Here is a 21,900-nt window from a genome sequence, read left to right on the forward strand (position 1 = left end):
GCGTCGGTTCGCTACCACGGGGCTCTTAGCTGAGTCCTAACATTCATGCCTATAATAATAATAATAACAACAATAATAATAATGGCTAAGAAAATTAAAGCCATTGATAGACACGATTCCATAAGAAATAGAAATTCAGTCACTATTAAGTTCAGTTAACCTAGGTTAGGCTATTTTAGGGATTACATTGGATATTATTTAAAGTTAAAAACTTCATGATCGTTCCGTATTGAATAGAGAAATAAGAAGATGTACAATATTAGAAGGATCCACCTTTCAATACTTCGTTGTAAGTTGAACTAAAAAGAAGTCACAACTTGTTTATTGGGACCGGTTTCGACACATTACAAGTGTCATCATCAGCCAAATAGTAAAGTAGGGCAAGATATAAAGATCTTAAAACAACTAATACATTGAACACAGGCAAAAAATTAACATTGATTCATATCGTAGCAATTCAGTTAATGTCCAAAACACAATGATCGCAGTCAAGAGAGTAAACAGAACATCATTGTCTTGCGCCGAAAACAAATATAGTTGAAGTTCACAAGCAGGTCAAGTATGCACTTTTGTAGAGTCGTTGCTAGACAGGTCTTGTAGGCATTTTTTCCTCAGGCCGAAGAGTAAAAGGTGACGTAATTGAAGTCTTAGGAAAACAGTGTAGGATTTAATTTCGTCAAATTCAAAGTAGATATATAAGTTTGAGAATAATTTAAAACATTAAAAAGAATAAAGCCAAATAAAAATATATTAAAAATAGGAAGAAATAATAAAAGAAAATTGCAATGTGAGGTTCAACTCGAAACAACTTGCCGTAGTAATTGATAGATGAATGGGGGATGATAAAGAAAAGGTTGCGGAACATTTATTAGAGGGTGGTGGTGGTGGTGGTGGTGGTGGTGGTGGTGCTGGTGCTGGTGATTATTGCTATTAGAGGAAGTACAAATGGGTAAATATCATCTATCTAACACTAAACCGAGGAAAAAAGAGGAAGAGGTCCGACACTTCGAAAAATGAAGATATCGGTAAAGGGAGACAAGGGCCACGAAGGGCGTGAAAATGAAAGACTCCCTAGCCCTCGCAAACCTAATAGCGTTGGGGTCGGAAAAGAACATGAGTTGACCAAGGGAGGTCAGGCAGGATAGATGAAAGTGAGGAGCCTGGCACAAGTAAGTGGAAGCAATGCCAGGAATCAGCTAAGGGCCCCGTGGTTGCCAACCCACGCTCTGAAGTTCAGAGCCCCTGGGGCTTAGAGGGTGGGAGGGAAAATGAAGAGAATGGGGGGAGGGGGTGGGGTGGGGGAAACCCAGGAGGATTAAGTGGGGTGTTGCAAAATGGGGAAGTGGCATGAGAGGGTATTGTGTAAATTGTGAAAGATTGATCTCTTACTTGTTGACTTCAGGTTATTTAAAATGGAGATGAGAAAATCGAAAAGGACATTGGGCTTCTAAGAAATATCATTCAGATTAAGATTTGGATTGAAAAACTGGTCAAGGTGCATAAAACAGTTTTCGGTGATGTCTAGGAGAGGGCCTTTATTCAGAGTGCTGAGAATTTCAATATCCTGGTTTATTGTAGTGGAAACATGTTTTGTGTCATGTATGTGTTGTCTCACTGCCGAAAATCTGTTGTGCTTTATTGCATTAACGTGTTCAAGGTACCTAATTTTGAAGTTACGACCAGTTTGACCTATGTAAGAAGAATTACAGCTGTGACACTTAAAACGATATACGCCTGATTTAGAAAAGACACTTGTTCTATTTATGGAGTTGGAGTTATGTAATAATTCAAGGTTTCTATTATTAGTTCGAAAAGAAATCATGGTATTATGTTTTTTGAAGACATTAGCTATACTGTAGGTATTTGTATTGAATGTGAATATGGCGTAAGCAGCTGGTTTAGGAATATCTTTTAAGAGTGTTGTGTTAGGGCGGTGTCTAAATTTGTTAATGATTTGTTCAATAAAATATGTATTATAACCATTAAATTTGGCAATGGAGCAGATGATGTTTAGTTCCTTATTTAAGTTATCTTTTGATAGCGGAATTTTGAAGGCACGGTTAACCATACTGTTGTATGAGGGATCCTAGCAGAAATATACCTAGACTTTTTAGAACATAATTTCATTGATAACAATGACGACTTTAAACATGTATTATTTTGGGCTAGATATGTAGATGACACTTTTGTGATACTGGATGATAGAGTTATCAATGCAGCTTCTATTCTTAATAGCCTCAATAAAATTGATCCGCATATTAAATTTACTCTTGAAACAGAACAAAACAAATCAATTAATTTTCTAGACATAACAATAAGCAGATTACCTTCCTCATTATCATATATGATTTATAGAAAACCCACACCTACAGCTAATACCATAAAATAAGACTCTTTTCACCCACAGTCACATAAACGTGTGTCCTTCATGAGGTTGCTCTCTGGTTACATGAACATGGCTTCTCACTCTCGCCTTCCAAATGTGCTGCAATCTTTTTTACCCATACTCGCGCACCTAACCGTTCTCCTCTCCTTCTTGATCGTCTTACCATCCCCTTTGTCAATCAGCATCCCTACCTTGGAGTCATATTGGACCACAAATTATCATGGACTCCTTATGTGGTCTCTCTTCAACGTAAAACTGATCGTTTTATTTCTATATTACGTACGATAACCCGTCGACGTTGGGGCGCTGACCCCGTTACAGCTATTCTCCTTTACAGAGCAACTATTCGATCCTTACTAGATTATTGTGCTCTTTTTATCGACACCGCTTCTGCTACTACCCTTGCACGTTTAAATGCAATACAATACCGCGCACTACGTGTCTGTTTAGGAGCACTTAAAACTACACCAACCAATGCCTTATTAATAGAAGCCGGTGAACAGCCTTTAAAGATTCGGCGACAGACCATAGCCGCTAAGTATGTCCTCAAACATTTGACTGTCACCCGGTCTCAGCTTATTCCGAAGCTACGACTTTTACATTCTTATTATTCTTTCAAATCTCCCCGTGGAAACCGTGTCCCTGCTTTATATACTGCATTTCGTTCTCTTATACCAAGAGAAGTTGAGCTCCTCCGTTTACCCACATTGCCTTTATACTCTATCCCTTATGACAGTCAGTCCTTTTGTCCTCAAGTAATTATATCTTCTTCTGAATCATTTTCTTGTCTAACACATTCTACTCCTCTTTCCCCTCTTGCAACTAAACGTATTCGACTTTTCCTCTCCATAATGGAAGTAAGTATTTATACTGATGGATCAAAATCAGCACACGGCGTTGGAGCAGCCTTTTTTATATCCCCCAACCGTATACTCTCTCTGAGTTTTCCCTCCCTTCTGCCTTTTCTGTTTTTACCGCCGAATTGTTTGCTATTCGACAAGCCCTCATTACCATCAGGTCACATGCTTATGATAAGGTTACGATTTTCACGGATGCACAAAATGTTCTGCATGCCTTATGCTCGCCTCTTTCTTCCGCTAATTGGTACTTATATAGCGTTAAGTATCTCTTATATTTCCTTACTCGTTCTGGTGTTTATATAACTCTTGTTTGGGTTCCCAGTCCCTCTGGTATCATGGGGAATGAGACTGCTGATCAGGCAGCTAAACGAGCATCACAACAATCTCCCCCTCTTTTTCTTGCGATCCCCCCTTCTGATCTCATTCATGAAGTGCGGGATATAGCATATCGACATTGGCAGTCCGATTGGAATGAAACGTCACGAGAAAAGGGACTTTTTATCATCAATTACAACCTGTTATTCCTCCTAAACCGTGGTTTTATTATGGTACGTACTCTCGGCGCCATATCACATCTATTATTCGTCTACGTTTTAATCATGCCCTTACTCCCCAATATAAAAATCGTTTTCATCTTCCTCCCCCAACTTCCTATGCTTGTGGCTTGTCTGATACTGACAGTAATCACCTTCTGTTACAATGTCCTGCTTTTGATGTTCCCCGCCAGCGCTTCCTATCGTCTTTGCTTAACATGGGCATCCCCTTCCCCACAAGTATTTCGTGTTTATTATCCTCTCTAACTCCTTCTCTTGTGAACAGCATAAATCAGTTTCTTGATGATGCACATATTATATTATAATCCTCTGACAGTCTCTTTATGCTCACTCTTCCATTGCAAAATGTTTATCATAATTTTGGTAGGATATAAATCTCTTTACCCTCTGTCTATATGTCATCATCGTTTCTCGTGTGACTCCTATGGTATGTTTTTTCTATCAAATACATTTTAAAGTACAATACGAGTGATACATGTGTCAGTGTTAAAGTAATTAATGTTTTCGTGACTGGACGATAACACATGAGTCCAACCACACCTTTCAAGAAGAAGAAGAAGAAGAAGAAGAAGAAGAAGAAGAAGATTTTTATATCTTGCCCTACTTTACTATTTGGCTGATGATGACACTTGTAATGTGTCGAAACCGGTCCTAATAAACAAGTTGTGACTTCTTTTTAGTTCAACTTACAACGAAGTATTGAAAGGTGTATCCTTCTAATATTGTACATCTTCTTATTAGATATTATGTTAGGCTACGGTACATTAAATTACAGTAGTTGATTAGTGCGAGGGAAGCGAGTGATGTGGTCTTTAAGTATTTGTCCAGCCCTATAATTCACTCTAGAGAGCATTTAAGATGAATGAAATACAGCTGTAAATACTAACTACAGTACCGGTACCTTATAAGACTGCTATTAACAATTCTAATGATAACAAGCTGGACGCAAATTGTTGGTTTGAAGTGATAAGCCTATTGTTTGTTGTGATTGTAATTGGTAAATGAACAGGAACAAGCATTCCAAATATCTGTGAGATATTTCTACATTATATGTAGGGTTAGAAAGATACTGTCTGTAGTTTACATGAAAAGGGATGGAATGAAATGGCGTATGGCTTTTAGTGCCGGAAGCGTCCGAGGACAATTTCGGCTCGCCAGGTACAGGTGTTTTGATTTGACACCCGTAGGCGACCTGCGCGTCGTGATGAAGAGGAAATGATGATGAACACGACACATACACCCAGCCCCCGTGCCAGCGAAATTAACCAATTATGGCTAAAATTCCTGACCCTGCCTGGAATTGAACCCGGGACCCATGTGACCAAAGGCCAGCACGCTAACCATTTAGCCATGGAGCCGGACACATGAAAAGGAAATTTTCATAAACATCAATACTACTATTACACATTTCCTGTTACTTTTCTTGCTTGTTTTGAAAGACAATTATTCTCTTTCTTTGGGAGGTTTCCTATTATATGTCAAAGACTTGGGTGGATTAGGGACGTTGAAAATTGTTGGGATGGAATTCCACTTGAGTAGTTTCCGTCCATTTGCCCTGTTTAGTTCAAATTGCGATTCTTCAAAATGATGCTAGAAGAAAATACATAATAAGACCTATACATATAAAACAACGTTCGTATAAACATATTATTAGTCTCGAATACGAATGTACAACTTCACTAACCTCCCACAAGACGGAATTATCTGTAGTTTGCCATTTGTCACGCCTACAGTTTTGTACCCACTGAGCTCTCCTTTGTTTATCTCTCGGGAAGCGAAACACTCTAATTCAGTCAGTTGTCGTATTTTGCCAATTTGGTGTGGCACAGTGTCGCATCTTCTTTCAAAATACAGGTAATAACTCACATCATTACATCGGGCACGCCCACACAACTATATCTAAGACCCAATATGGCGGCCACCGCAAAGGATTGTGGTAGCGTGACCAGACCTCCCTAGACAGACCTTGGGAAAAATGATGTGTTGCGTTACACTCTGACGGCGAGTTTGCGTGTTAATGTAAATCAAATGGTAAACGAATTACTTACGCACTCTGTTAACGGTGGAGGAAAGTAAGATTGCAGGGTGCCATCTATTAGTGTGTTCAGAAAAAAATGACTAGCAGTTCTGAAATCTCTGGTAGGTGTCGCATGCATGTATGCATGACGGTTGACATAGGCGCTAGTTTTAAACTTGTGTATGTACGTGTTTAGAACCAAGGGGATACTGTGGGATCGGCTTCGAAAAGAACAAGAGTTGACTGCGGGAGGTAGGATAGGAGCCTGGCACAAGTAAGTAGAAGCAGTGCCAGAACTCAGCTAATGGCCCTATAGTCGCCAACCCACGCTCCGAAGTTGAGAGCCCCTGGGGGACCCCTTTTAGTCGCCTCAAACAAGAGGGAAGGGGATGCCGTGGTGTTATTCTACCGCCCCTACACGCGTTAATTACGCACTGTTACCTAGTTTTATGGATTGATTCACCTCTTTGTTACACCCGGTCACGAGGCACGACACATTGACATAGTTACTTTTTTTTGCTAGTTGCTTTACGTAGCACCGACACAGATAGGTCTTATGCCGACGATGGGACAGGGAAGGGCTAGGAGTGGGAAGGAAGCGATCGTGGCCTTAATTAAGCTACAACCCCAGAATTTGCCTGGTGTGAAAATGGGAAACCATGGAAAACCATTTTCAGGGCTGCCGACAGTTGGGTTCGAACCAACTATCTCCCGAATACTGGATACTGGCCGCACTTAAGCGACTGCAGCTATCGAGTAACATAGTTACATGGTCAAAGGACGTCACTGCATTATTTCGAGGCGTCATGTTTTGCGAGCGGAGGTTATAACTTCTCGGTAGGGTTCAGAATCGTGTGCAAAATGTACTCGCTGGACATTAGTACCATACAGTACGCTTGCAGGGGAAACCATGTTGCGCGTTAGTTGGGTTGCATAAAGCTACATTAGAAGGGGCGGCTAAATCACACGGTATAAACATTGTGTTAATTTATTGTAATATTTTTTTTAAATTAATATAAATTATTCTTAATATTATATAAAATGTTTATCAGTCTATTTATTTATTTAATCATATGGCGATTTTATGCAATATATATACAAGGCAAAAATCAAACTTTAAAGTCCATCCTTCTCAGCCATTCAGTTAAACCGAGTGTGAGAGCGAACCAATCATCAGGAGTGCCAGGGTACGAATGAAGAGGACAGCGTTGGAGCAGGTGCTCAATCGTCTGTTCTTCCAGGTTACAATCACACATTGGTGAACTGATCCAACCCCACTTGTACCTGAAATCAGTCTATTATATTAGTCAACTCGTGTCCTCATCCCACGGTGGTGCAGCTTTTTCAAGGCACACCCCTAATGAAAGGTAGCTGCATGCACCATTTTATCCACATATCACTCCTCCTGCCATTTTAAAATTTCTGGCAGTACAGGGAATCGAACCTGGGACCCGAGAACGGCATCTAATAACACTAACCACCAAGGTACGAAGTTACTCTATATCGCAGTTTTCTACTATTTGCATGTTTTCTTGTTACTAGGAATGTAGCCTAAATTGTTGGCTGTAATATTTATTGTTATAATGTTATACTGGGCCTTAACCGTCCACACTTCTTTGATCATTAGACATACTGGCTGAAAATCTTCTTCTTAATTCGTTTACCCTCCACTGTTGGCTTTTCCCGCGAACTCGGCGAGGCATCCCATCTCTACCGCCTTAAGGACAGTGTTATGGAGCGTAAGACTTTGGATCTGATTACGACTGAGGTGGAGGACCAGTACCTCGCCCAGGAAGCCTCATCTGCTATACTGAACAGGGGCCTTGTGTGGGATGGGAAGATTGGAAGGGATAGACAAGGAAGAGGGGAAGGAAGCGGCCGTGGCCTTAAGTTAGGTACCATCCCGGCATCCCGGGGTCCACTCAGCCTCGGGAGGTCAACTGAGTAGAGGTGGGTTCGATTCCCACCTCAGCCATCCTCAAAGTGGGTTTCCGTAGTTTCTCACTTCTCCAGGCAAATGCCGGGATGGTACCTAACTTAAGGCCTTGGCCGCTTCCTTCCCTCTTCCTTGTCTATCCCTTCCAATCTTCCCATCCTCCACAAGGCCCCTTTCTAGCATAGCAGGTGAGGCCGCCTGGGCGAGGTATTGATCCTCCATCTCAGTTGTATTCCCCGACCTAAAGTCTCATGCTCCAGGATACTGCCCTTGAGGTGGTAGAGATGGGATCCATGGCTGAGTCTGAGGGAAAAGCCAACCCTGGAGGGTAAACAAATTATGAAAGAAAGATTTGTTATTTTGAGAAGAAGAAAAAACTTGAGAAAAATGACGTAACTGTTAATACAATGGCCGACATGCTAGCGACAAGACGTACTCATCAAGTGGGGAAGGCTTTAATCACCACCACCACCTTTTGGCAACAGAGTTACGATCGAGTCACCACAGGCCGGGCTGAGTATCGGTAGCTCAGACGGTAGAGCGCTGGCCTTCTAGCTCGAGATGGCGGATTTGATCCCGGCTCAGTCCGGTGATCAGTGGCGTACGCTGACTCCAAGACGTGGGCTAGCACTAGACTTAGGTTCCTGCTTTTCGATGCTTGATTTAGTGAATGCCATGCCTTTTAAGAGTTTTGAGCTGCAGCCAATAGCCAACGGAGTAGCCTGCTGTGTTGTCAAGGCTGTTTCAGAAGCTACTGTCCTGGCCTCTGCTACTGTCAATACTCAAAACCTGATCAGTGGAGATGATAGCCTAAGGTTTAGCAAATTAAAGTCCGGCTTTGTGGTTACATGGATAGAATGCTTGCCTTTGGTCCGATGGCCTCGGTTCAGTTCTCAGAATGAACCGCTCGTGCTGTTAATTCCCATGGCTTGGGGACTGGGTGTTTATGATGTCTTCGCCCTTCATTTCATCCTCATTAGGTCACTACCAAACCTATACAGATGCCATGCAACATTATTATTATTATTATTATTATTATTATTATTATTATTATTATTATTATTATTATTATTATTATTATTATTATTATTATTATTATTATTATTATTATTAAATAACAATTTTGAATTTTACAGCATTAACAGAGGTCGTACGTATCGTTCACTGGTTTAATAGCTTTCTCGGGAGATCAGTGATGGTGTCCGACCCATGATCATTGGTTCGATTCCAGCCAACAAAAGAGAACACTACACCTGAAAGACTGCATTTCATTTTAGCAGATCTACTTATAAAAAGAAAACTATATTACTCTTATAGCAGCAGCTCTGTAGTGTCTTCCTACAAGGATGTAGAAGTAACGGGAGTGAAATGCCAGCACACTGTTATCTATAACGTGAGGAATATATGAGGACCTCATGGCTGTTAGCAGTGGCGATCTGATAGACCGAAGTCTAGCATACCTATCCCCCCGATCCCCGCACATATCGAACATACACAAGGTACGTAGAATACAGATACAGATCGAAATACTTCAGAAACGCTACTGGATTCACACTGTATTTGATCTCCTATTATTACTCTACTGTAATAGTGAGGTGGAATGCCTTTTGTGAGGTGATGTTAAAATATCAATGAAGTTCTCTTATCTCTAACTTGTGGCTAAAACAGAACAGCTCACAGCTGTGTATTAGCCTACCTCATACAGAAGACAAGGCGCTGAGGGTTCACGTTGACGTCACCGACGGCCAAGCGTGGTGGGGAGACCTGCGCGTGATCCCTACCTCTTACTCTAACTACCTTGGAGCATACAGTACATAAGCAAGCCACGCGAGGTGGGTTGAGGGGAGAGGGACGCAGATTCTGGGCTGCAATATCATTCTCCGATGCTTTGCTCTCAGAAATACGTGCGACGTTTTTTTCTCATTGTTTTGAAGATTTGTAAATGGACCAATGTGTCAGATGCTTACATTATACTGTGCTTTAGATGTCCATCGTTCTCATTTGACGTTTGGGCTTCACCGATAGCATTGTAGCCCTCAGCATACGCAACTGCCGGTGATATTTGAAGTTGTTCAAGTATGCCAGACTCGTTTCCGTGGGCTTACCGGTACGCAAACTTCCGGCACCTCGTTGTCTCTGATTACTGTAAAGGTAATTTAGTGGTGGTGATTACTGTTTTAAGAGGAATTACAACAGGACAACCATCCTCTATACAGGGTTATTCACCTAACATGTTACACAGAAATAACTTCTAAACCATTAAAGATAAGGGCATTCTGTTTTCATATTCGTGAATGGTACCCAGGGTCTTGTAAAATAACGTGCTACTTAGTCTCATGGGGTGATTAATAACCGAGATATTGATACTAACTCCATATTTTTAAATGGAACGGCACAAATTCATAGAGCTGGCAGTAGTATAATACAGGGATTCTGCGGCCACCGCCACCGCAGGCTCCCAGAGGCCACCTCCCCCACCACCACAGCCAGAGGCCTCCCAGATGCCTCCTCCACCACCACCACAGCCAGAGGCCTCCCAGAGGTCTCCTCCACCACCCGCGGGAAATTTGAATTTGTAAACAAAGCCACGTGCTTTTTGACAGCTGTCATCGACAACAACGCATCGCTAACCTCAGTACTGCCATCTTGACGGGCCTAAACCTCAGTAGTGCCAACTTAACCTAACTAGCGCGAGGTAAACAAAGCCACGTGTTTTTTGACAGCCACGTGCTTTTTGACAGACAACAACGCATCGCTAACCTCAGTACTGCCATCTTGACGGGCCTAAACCTCAGTAGTACCAACTTAACCTAACTAGAGCGTGGTAAACAAAGCCACGTGCTTTTTGACAGCTGTCATCCGCCATCTTTAAACCATAGAGCACTGTGCTGCCCTCTTTATCGTAGTAGATGTAAAATTCGTCACCTCTCATCGGCAGTGCTGCCATCTTGGCGGGCCTAAACCTTAGTGCTACCAACTTAACCTCACTAGCGCGAGATAAACAAATCCACGTGCAGCTGACATCTGCCATCTTTAATCTATAGAGCACAGTGCTGCCCTCTTTAGCTACTTACCTTTGAAATGTGGTGGCGGATAATTTGAAAAATTCTACATGCTCTTGTTTGGAAACAAACTCACGCGCTTTTTTGACAGCCGTCATCCGCCATCTTTAATCAACAGAGCGCAGTGCTGCAATCTTTAGTTTGAAATGTGGTGGCGGCAAATTCCACGTGCTCTTGTTTGGAAACAAAGCCATGTGCTTTTTTGACAGCTGTCATCCACCATCTTTAATCAACAGAGCACCGTGCTGCTATCATGCGGGCAATTTCGTCAGCTGTCATCCGCCATCTTTAATCCACAGAACACCGTGCTGCCCTCTTTAGCTAGATACCTGTGGTGGTAGACAATTCCACGTGACAGCAGCCATCTTTGAGCACAGTGCTGCCCTCTTTGTGGTGGCGGAAAATTCTACGTACTCTACAAACTCACGTGCTTTTTTCTGACAGCTATCATCCGCCATCTTGCATCACAAACTTCAGTGCTGCACTCTTTAGCTAGATACCTTTGAAATGTGGCGGCGGCAAATTCTACATTCTCTTGTTTGGAAACAAACCTATGCGCTGTCATCCACCATCTTTAAACTACAGAACACCGTGCTGCCCTCTTGCGTCAGCTGTCATCCGCCATCTTTAAACTACAGAGCACCGTGCCGCACTCTTGCGTCAGCTGTCATCCGCCCAGCAATTCTCTTTCTATATAATAATTTCGTGTGGCTATTTCTAGTCAAGTGCAGTCTAAAAATAAATCCTAGAGTTGTTGTATCAGGAAGGGTAACTGGCTAAATCCCGGTCTTTCAGCGTTAGGAAGGGCAACCGGTCGTAAAACAGATTCTTGCGATTTAAACTCTTACGTCAGGAGGGGGAGGGCACTCGGCTGTAAAACATATTTTTAATCCCAAGAGAATCGAACCCGAGACTGCCGGGTGAGAGGCAAGCACACTAAACCAAACTGTAGGAGCCGGTAATTCTCTTTCTATATAATAATTCCGTGTGGCCTATTTCAAGCCAAGTGCAGTCTAAAAAAAGTAAATCCTAGTCTTGTTGTATTAGGAAGGGTAACTGGCTAAATCCTGGTCTTTCAGCGTTAGGAAGGGCAACCGGTCGAAAACAATAGTGTATGATGTAAGAGGCTAGATACTGCTATTAAAATCCCAGAAGGTCATTCAGTTGTAAAACAGATTCTTGTGAATTAAAATCTCACGTCAGGAAGGGCAACCGGCCGTACTGTAAAACAACAGTGTATGATGTAAGAGGCTAGATACTGCTATTTAAAATCCTAGAAGGGCATCCTGTTGTAAAACAGATTCTTGTGATTTAAAATCTCGCGTCAGGTAGGGCAACCGGCCGTAAAACAGATACTTGCGATTTAAAATCTCATGTTATGGAAGGGGGTACTCGGCTGTAAAACATATTTTTAATCCCGGTCCTGTTACGTTAGGAACTACATCTAGCTGTAAAACAGGAGCTGCAAACATTTACAGTATTAAGCTTTAGAAGCATGCTATGGGTTACATTTTTGTTCTACCGCATAGAACACTATCTTTGAAGTTGTATCGGCGCAGTCATTCAGAGCGAGGTACGGAATGCATGTGTTGGCTGAAATTGTACACCCATCTTCCGGCTGCACTAACCTTGAAACGGGGACACGGCGTGCTGATAAGCCACTTGTAACTCACGGAACGTCTTCTTAGCTGTGTGTAGCATTCAGCTGGTGTAAGCTCCTAACATAAAATATTATGGTTGTACGGAAAGGTTAAAACATAGTGCCAGCATATAGCCTACCCCTATCGAAAGAGCCTGCACGGTGCTGGCATATAGGCTACTCCTGTTGAAGGAGCCTTTACAAGGTTTAACGCCTCCATCAACAGCCCTTACTTAATGCTGGCTTTTTGCACGCCCTCGAAACTACCTAAGAATTTAATATACAACAGTAGGGAGAGGGTAAAACCCAGTGCCGGCACATAGCCTACTCCTACCGAAGAAGCCTGCACACAGCTTAACGCCTCCATCCGACAGATGAATCACCCTCAACATCTTGTACTCACAATCATTTTCGAAGGAGCCTGCACAAGGTTTAACGCCCCCATCAACAGCCCTTACTTAATGCTGGCTTTTTGCACGCCCTCGAAACTACCTAAGAATGTAATATACAATAGTAGGGAGAGGGTAAACCCGCATATTCTTCGGTAGGCACATAGCCTACTCCTACCGAAGAAGCCTGCACACAGCTAAATGCCTCCATCCGACAGATGAATCGCCATCAACATCTTATACTCATAATCATTTTCGAAGGTGTCTGCACAAGGTTTAACGCCCCCCTATCAACAGCCCTTACTTAATGCTGGCGTTTTTGCACACCCCGCCTCTTAGATCATACACCATAGTTTTACGACCGGTTACCCTTCCTGACTAGGATTTTAAATCGCAGTATACGCGACAAATCAGTTGTAGCGGGTTTTATAACTAGATGTCCCGGTACCAGCACATAGCCTACTCCTAACCGAAGAAGCCTGCACAAGGCTTATCACCTCCATCCGACAAATGAATCACCCTCAACACTCTTGTACCCGCAATCATTCTCGCTACTTCGGAAGATAGCGGGTTCGAACTCCTACCGTTGGAAGCCGTAAAAAATAGCAAATGCTAGGCGAGGGGCCTGCGCGATTGTCATAACGTGTAATTACATGATCAAGCTAAATGTAGTTTTAGCTCAATACTTTTAAGTGCCTACAGGTAAGGAATACCGCGGATGTAGCTTAGTACCCTCCCGTTTAAGTCCAGAGGTCGAGGATCGCGCGCTAACATTCTAAGGCTCGATCCGCTGCAGAACTCTTAAATTCTGACACCTCGGCATCAACAGCAGGTTCGATTCCGGCTTAAATACGTCAGCCTGCAGAACTCAGCGTAAGACCCTCAGGAGAGCTCTTGTTGCATAAACATTTAGTTCCAACTGTACTGCAGTTGTCAGCGACTTTCACATCCGCTTGGTAACAAGCGGCATATTGACTCGCTGCAGTCTGCGTGAAGCGCTCACAGTTCTCTGTATGCGTTTATTACGTACACATCTCCCGTCTAAGTACTATCTGTTGTGAATATTATTCTTCAGCCTTTATCTTAAGGTAAGCTAGAACTGTTAGTTACTGTTTGCAAAGCAACTTCTACGCTAGGTAAGAGACATCTACATTCATATATGTTCTTTTCTTTTTAGGTACCGTTCGAGTTACAGGCTTGAAAGTACGCATTTTATTCATCCGAGTAACAGTCTGCAGCACGTGCATTTTTAAGGTATGTTTTCGAACTTTGAGTTGTAAAGATAGCTAGGTTAGCTGATGTACCCTACACTACATTCATATATGTTTGTTCTTTCCTTTTTAGGTACGACCAGAATATTATCATTCGAGTTTCAGGCTTGAACGTACGCATTTTATTTATCCGAGTAACAGTCTGCAGCACATGCATTTTTAAGGTATGTTTTCGAACTTTGAGTTGTAAAGATAGCTAGGTTAGCTGATGTACCCTACACTACATTCATATATGTTTGTTCTTTTCTTTTTAGATACGATCAGAATATTATCATTCGAGTTTCAGGCTTGAACCTACGCATTTTATTTATCCGAGTAACAGTCTGCAGCACATGCATTGTTAAGGTATGTTTTCGAACTTTGAGTTGTAAAGATAGCTAGGTTAGCTGATGTGCCCTACACTACATTCATATATGTTTGTTCTTTTCTTTTAGGTACGACCAGAATATTATCATCCGAGTTTCAGGCTTAAACGCACGCATTTTATTCATCCGAGTAACAGTTTGCAGTGCGAAGATTTTAAGGTATGTCTGACCTCTATACGTTGAAACTTGGTTTCTTCTAAAACATCGTAACTTTATAGTCTATTGATAAATAGTCGTTCTCTTCAATCCTCATGCTATAGACGAGGTTAATTTTATAATTTCAAACACACACATAGCTATGTCTGTCCTCAACAGGCTGAAACTTGGTTTCTTCTAAAACATCGTAACTTTAGTCTATTGATAAATAGTCGTTCTCTTCAATCCTCATGCTATAGACGAGGTTAATTTTATAATTTCAAACACACACATAGCTATGTCTGTCCTCAACAGGCTGAAACTTGGTTTCTTCCGAACATCGTAACTTTAGTCTATTGATAAATAGTCGTTCTCTTCAATCCTCATGCTATAGACGAGGTTAATTTTATAATTTCAAACACACACACATAGGTATGTCTGACCTCAACAGGCTGAAACTTGGTTTCTTCTAAAACATCGTAACTTTAGTCTATTGATAAATAGTCGTTCTCTTCAATCCTCATGCTACAGACGAGGTTAATTTTATAATTTCAAACACACACATAGCTATGTTTGTCCTCAACAGGCTGAAATTTGGTTTCTTCTAAAACATCGTAACTTTAGTCTATTGATAAATAGTCGTTCTCTTCAATCCTCATGCTATAGACGAGGTTATTTTTATAATTTCAAACACCCACATAGCTATGTCTGACCTCAACAGGCTGAAACTTGGTTTCTTCTAAAACATCGTAACTTTAGGCTAATCTCTATTGGTTGTTCTCTTTTCAGATGTTTCCCTGCTCGCAGTGCGATGTAACTTTTACAAGACGAGATGCCCTTACACGACATTTAAAAATGAAACATGGAGAAGCGTCTACTACGTTCACCTGCGAGCAGTGTGAGGCATCGTTTACGAGGGTAGATACCCTTACGCGGCATAAAAAAGTAAAACACCCTAGCTTAACATCCGCTTTATGTGATGTTTGCGGGCTGTACTTCGCTAATGTAGAGCAATATCAGGCTCACTTAGCAGAGGTGCATCAAATATCTACTTGCCCTCAGGTAGTAGTAGGGAAAAAGCGTGCAGCTACTGATGTAGCTGTAGAAAGTACTAGTAGTAAAAAACCTAGGAAAAATGAACTTCAAACTATTCACTGCGAGCACTGTAACACTGATGTACCATCTTCACATTTTCAGGGACACTTACGGAGTAATGCACATAAAAATAATGCGTGTAGAAGTGGTAGTAACGCAAACATCGAGGAAATTAATACAGCATTTAAAAGTAGGATTGCTAGTTACAGAATTCGCACTAGTCAAAAGTTTCAGAGCACTTCAAACTTTTTAAATTGCGTTCAACCGGATGTACAACAGCTTCTTGCTAAATCTTTGTCCAATCATAATTTATTTAAAGTTAATTTTGAACTTTTCGCCTTGAACATTAAAAGCACGGATGAATCCGAAATAACGGACATTAAATCATTTAATACGAAGAATTTTGTCATAAGTGAGTCGACTAATTTTGGTGATGTACTTAGGGATGTCTCTAACATTATTTCAACTAAGAGCGAGGAATTTCAGGAAAAGGAATCAGAGTGGGCTTTAGTTGAAATAATGTATCTAGAAGTTAACATCAATAAGTACAATCCTATGCGTGGATCTTCGCACATCGAGCTGCCGACATGGATTCAGCAAAGAAAAGCTGTTGTAAACATCCAAAACAATGATGAAGCATGTTTTGCATGGGCGGTGATGTCGGCTTTAAATCCTGCGAAATCAGACGTAGCTAAGAGAATATCATCGTATCCACACTATTCAACGCAACTAAATTTCGATAGTATAGAATTTCCTGTGCAGATAAAGGATATTAAGCGCTTTGAGGAACTAAATAAAATTAGCATTAATGTATATGTTGTAGAGAAAAAGTCTGTAGTAGGTCCTCTGTATTATACATGTCATAAGAAGAGTACTCATGTTAACTTACTCTATATTGAAAACAGTGAGAATAGCCACTTTTGCTGGATTAAAAATCTGAGTAGACTTGTTGGTAGTCAGTTGTCCAAAGAAAGGTGTAAAAAGTGGCTATGTGATGGATGCTTGCAGTATTTTAGAACTGAAGATCAGTTAACGAAGCATTCCAAGAATGACTGCAATCATGTACGTACAGAGATACCTACTACAGGCAATGATGTTTTAAAATTTACAAATTTTCACATCAGATGTGGGTACCGTTCGTGATTTATGCAGACTTTGAAGCCATCCTCACGCCATGCAACACATGCTTACCTAATCCTGACAACTCTTTCACTAATACTACGCACATGCATGTCCCGTATAGCTTCGCGTATTACATCAAGTGTAGTTACGATAGTACGCTTAACAAGTTAGAGCTGTATCGAGGACATGATGCTGCTAAAGTATTTTTAGAAAGACTTGAAAGTGATGCAGTTCGTCTTGGTCGTATTCTAAATAGTAATATTCCTATGAAGCCACTCACCGAAATTCAGTTAAATGATCATGAACGTGCTACAAAGTGTAGCATTTGTGATGGGGAATTTTCCGAAAATGACCCTAAAGTTTTTGATCATGATCATTTAACTGGTTTCTACAGATGTGCCGCTCATTATAGCTGTAATCTTAAGTATAGAGTTCCTAAATTTATCCCTGTAATTTTTCATAACTTATCTGGTTACGACTCTCATTTCATCATTTCACAATTTGGAGCTTCAGATGAAAAAGTAGATATAATCCCTCAGAATAAAGAGCGGTACATTGCGTTTGCAAAGTCTGTAAAAGTAGATGCTGAGCATTCTATAAAACTGAGATTCCTTGACTCGTTTCGCTTTATGGCGAGTAGCCTCGATAAACTTTCTAGTCATTTACAGCCTGAACAATTTACGGAAATTCGACGCGTTTTTCCTGAAGAAGCGCAGTTTAATTTACTTCGGCGTAAGGGTGTTTTTTGTTATGAATGTCTTGACTGCTTAGAACGCCTCGAAGAACGTGCCTTACCATCGAAACAATCCTCTTACAGCTCGCTGAATTCAGCAGATATTAGTGATGATGACTATTTACATGCACAACATATCTGGGAGCAGTTCCACATTCAAACGCTGGGTGAATACTCCGATTTATATTTAAAGACGGATGTACTTTTGTTAGCTGATGTTTTTGAAAATTTTCGCTGTGTTTGCAAGAAAACCTACAGCCTTGACCCATGTCAGTATTTTACTGCGCCTGGGTTAAGTTGGAACGCGATGTTAAAATACACGCAGGTGAATTTGGAACTGCTAACCGATATTGATATGGTGCACTTTATAAAATCATCTATTCGAGGCGGTCTAAGTCAGTGCAGCGGGCGGTATTCCAAGGCAAATAATAAGTACATGCCGAGTTTCGATTCTAGTCAGGAATCTCAGTATATCGTTTATCTCTATGCTAATAATCAGTATGGGTGGGCGATGAGTCAGCATCTACCGGTGAGTGGTTTCCGCTGGCTAACGCAGTGCGAAATTGATGCTTTACAGCTGCACGCCCTAGGCGATGAAGCTGATGAAGGCTATTTCCTCGAAGTTGACTTACAGTATCCTAAAGAGTTACACACTTCTCATAATGACCTACCGTTCTGCCCTGAAAATATGAAGCCCCCGTACATCGCATCAACGACGAAAATGCTAATTGCTAATTTGTGTGATAAATCTAAGTATATCATTTATTACCGAAATTTAAAACAGTGTTTGCAGCATGGTTTGAAGTTATCCAAAATTCATCGCGTACTAGAATTTAATCAGTCACCGTGGCTAAAGCCATATATCGATCTGAACAATAATTTAAGAACGAATGCGGTTAACGAGTTTGAAAAAGATTTCTACAAGCTCATGAATAACAGTGTATTTGGTAAGACTATGGAAAATGTTGACAAACGCGTTGATGTAAAATTGATTACAAACTGGGAGAATATTAAGAAAAGGTATGGTGCTAACTATTTAATAAGTAAACCAAATTTCCACAGCTGTACCATCATACATGAGAATTTAGTTATTATACAGATGAATCGTGTTAAGGTTAAGTATGACAAACCTACCTACGTCGGCTTCGCAGTACTTGAATTGGCTAAAACACTCATGTATGAATTCCATTACGATTATATGATGAAGAAGTACGCGCATAATGCGCAATTGCTCTACACAGATACCGATTCGTTTATTTATCAAATCAAAACTGATGACTATTACAATGATATAAAGCCAGACTTGGGTAGGTTTGATACAAGTAACTATCCTGCAAATAATCAATATCATCTACCGCTAGTGAACAAAAAGGTTCTAGGTAAAATGAAAGATGAATGTGCTGGGAATATTATCGATTCATTTGTAGGTACTAAGTCCAAGTCATATTGCATAAAACTCTTAAATGAATTACAAATAAAGAGATTGAAGGGGGTTAAAAAGAATGTTCAGAATCAGCCAAGTTTTGAAAACTATAACAATTGCATTAAAAGTAATCCACCTGTTTTGCATAAGCAAATGTCTGTCATTAGAAGCAAGAAGCACCAGTTGTACACTCATTTAATTAGTAAGGTAGCCCTTAATAGTGATGGTTGCAAACGGTTTGTTATTCCAAATTCTACCAACACTCTAGCCTGGGGGCATAGTAGAATTGATCGGTACTACTTTACATAAAGCAGATATGTGTAAACATTATGCTAGAGGTGTGTACTTACGTTACGCTGTCTTACATCACAATTCACTGTACATATTGTAGGGAGAGGTACGCTGAGAGCGTAGTACTGCAAGTTTAAACTTGTACATACAAGAATTGCGTCGAGAAGTACGCAAACATCACTAGGGTAAAATGATTCGAGATAAAACTTGTACATACAAGATGTAAATAAATAATGTAGAATTGGCATATTCTTTTATTTTAGGTTAGGTATTACCTTTCTGCCGCTCCTTATTTGCAAGATAGAGTTTTTGTTTATTACTCATAGAAGGAAAGCAAGAAAGAAGGTGATGAGCAGATTCGTAAGTATAGTATCGTCTAGTTCGGTAAGTATGTCGAGAACAGAATTTTTTTTTCCTCAAAAGTGTTTGATTCTAGTCTTGCAATGCAGTGTTCTACAATATCGAACTATGAACAGCAGTATGTGTTCAAGTATAAACATGTAGGTACACGATATGTGCAAAACTGCGTTGGATGTTCGATAAAGCTATGCCTTAGCAAAGTAAAGGAAGTTATAAGAGTTGCTATCTTACGCAAGCTGTTCAAAATTTTAGTCTTACTTTTTCTCTTAGAACAAAGGTATACACCAGATATGTTGTAAACACATCAATCGATGTTCTAATCATATGTTGTATCGAGTACCGTGTTCGATTATATTCTTAATCACTTCTCTTGTAATATCTTCTTAGAACAAAGGTATTCTTTGACATGTTCTTTTAAATTGCCTACCGCTACTACAAAGAGTGCACAGCACGGTGCTCTGTTGATTGAAGATGGCTACTGTCAAAAAGCATTTTTCAAATTATCCGCCACCACATGTCAAAGAATAAATATACCAGCACGATGCTCTCTTAGCAGCTTTTCAAATTGTCCGCCACCACAGAGTGCAGCGCGGCGCTCTGTAGATTAAAGATGGCGAATGTAGAATTTGTCACCACCACATAGAGTGCGGCACTGCGCTCTTTTGATTAAAGATGGCGGATGACAGCTGACGGAATTGCCCGCAAGAGTGCGGTACGGTGCTCTGTAGTTTAATGATGGCGGATGACAGCTGACGCAAGAGTGCAGCACGGTGCTCTGTAGTTTAAATATGGCGGATGACAGCTGACGCAAGAGGGCAGCACGGTGTTCTGTAGTTTAAAGATAGTGGATGACAGCGCATAGGTTTGTTTCCAAACAAGAGAATGTAGAATTTGCCGCCGCCACATTTCAAAGGTATCTAGCTAAAGAGTGCAGCACTGAGGTTTGTGATGCAAGATGGCGGATGATAGCTGTCAGAAAAAAGCACGTGAGTTTGTAGAGTACGTAGAATTTTCCGCCACCACAAAGAGGGCAGCACTGTGCTCAAAGATGGCTGCTGTCACGTGGAATTGTCTACCTTCACAGGTATCTAGCTAAAGAGGGCAGCACGGTGTTCTGTGGATTAAAGATGGCGGATGACAGTGACGAAATTGCCCGCATGATAGCAGCACGGTGCTCTGTTGATTAAAGATGGTGGATGACAGCTGTCAAAAAGCACATGGCTTTGTTTCCAAACAAGAGCACGTGGAATTTGCCGCCACCACTTTTCAAACTAAAGAGGGCAGCACTGCGCTCTGTTGATTAAAGATGGCGGATGACGGCTGTCAAAAAAGCGCGTGAGTTTGTTTCCAAACAAGAGCATGTAGAATTTTTCAAATTATCCGCCACCACATTTCAAAGGTAAGTAGCTAAAGAGGGCAGCACTGTGCTCTATAGATTAAAGATGGCAGATGTCAGCTTCACGTGGATTTGTCTCGCGCTAGTGAGGTTAAGTTGGTAGCACTAAGGTTTAGACCCGCCAAGATGGCAGCACTGCCGATGAGAGGTGACGAATTTTACATCTACTACGATAAAGAGGGCAGCACAGTGCTCTGTGGTTTAAAGATGGCGGATGACAGCTGTCAAAAAAGCACGTGGCTGTCAAAAAGCACGTGGCTTTGTTTACCACGCGCTAGTTAGGTTAAGTTGGTACTACTGAGGTTTAGGCCCGTCAAGATGGCAGTACTGAGGTTAGCGATGCGTTGTTGTCTGTCAAAAAGCACGTGGCTGTCAAAAAACACGTGGCTTTGTTTACCTCGCGCTAGTTAGGTTAAGTTGGTACTACTGAGGTTTAGGCCCGTCAAGATGGCAGTACTGAGGATAGCGATGCGTTGTTGTCGATGACAGCTGTCAAAAAGCACGTGGCTTTGTTTACCTCGCGCTAGTTAGGTTAAGTTGGTACTACTGAGGTTTAGGCCCGTCAAGATGGCAGTACTGAGGTTAGCGATGCGTTGTTGTCGATGACAGCTGTCAAAAAGCACGTGGCTTTGTTTACAAATTCAAATTTCCCGCGGGTGGTGGAGGAGACCTCTGGGAGGCCTCTGGCTGTGGTGGTGGTGGAGGAGGCATCTGGGAGGCCTCTGGCTGTGGTGGTGGTGGAGGTGGCCTCTGGGAGCCTGCGGTGGCGGTGGCCGCAGAATCCCTGAATTATACTACTGCTGGCCTAACAGTTCAACTGCTTACAAGTTCAAATATGTAAGTATTTTCAAAATCTGACAATTAAT

The sequence above is a fragment of the Anabrus simplex genome, chromosome 5, assembly GCF_040414725.1.
Source record: "Anabrus simplex isolate iqAnaSimp1 chromosome 5, ASM4041472v1, whole genome shotgun sequence".
In the NCBI taxonomy this organism is placed as follows: domain Eukaryota; kingdom Metazoa; phylum Arthropoda; class Insecta; order Orthoptera; family Tettigoniidae; genus Anabrus; species Anabrus simplex.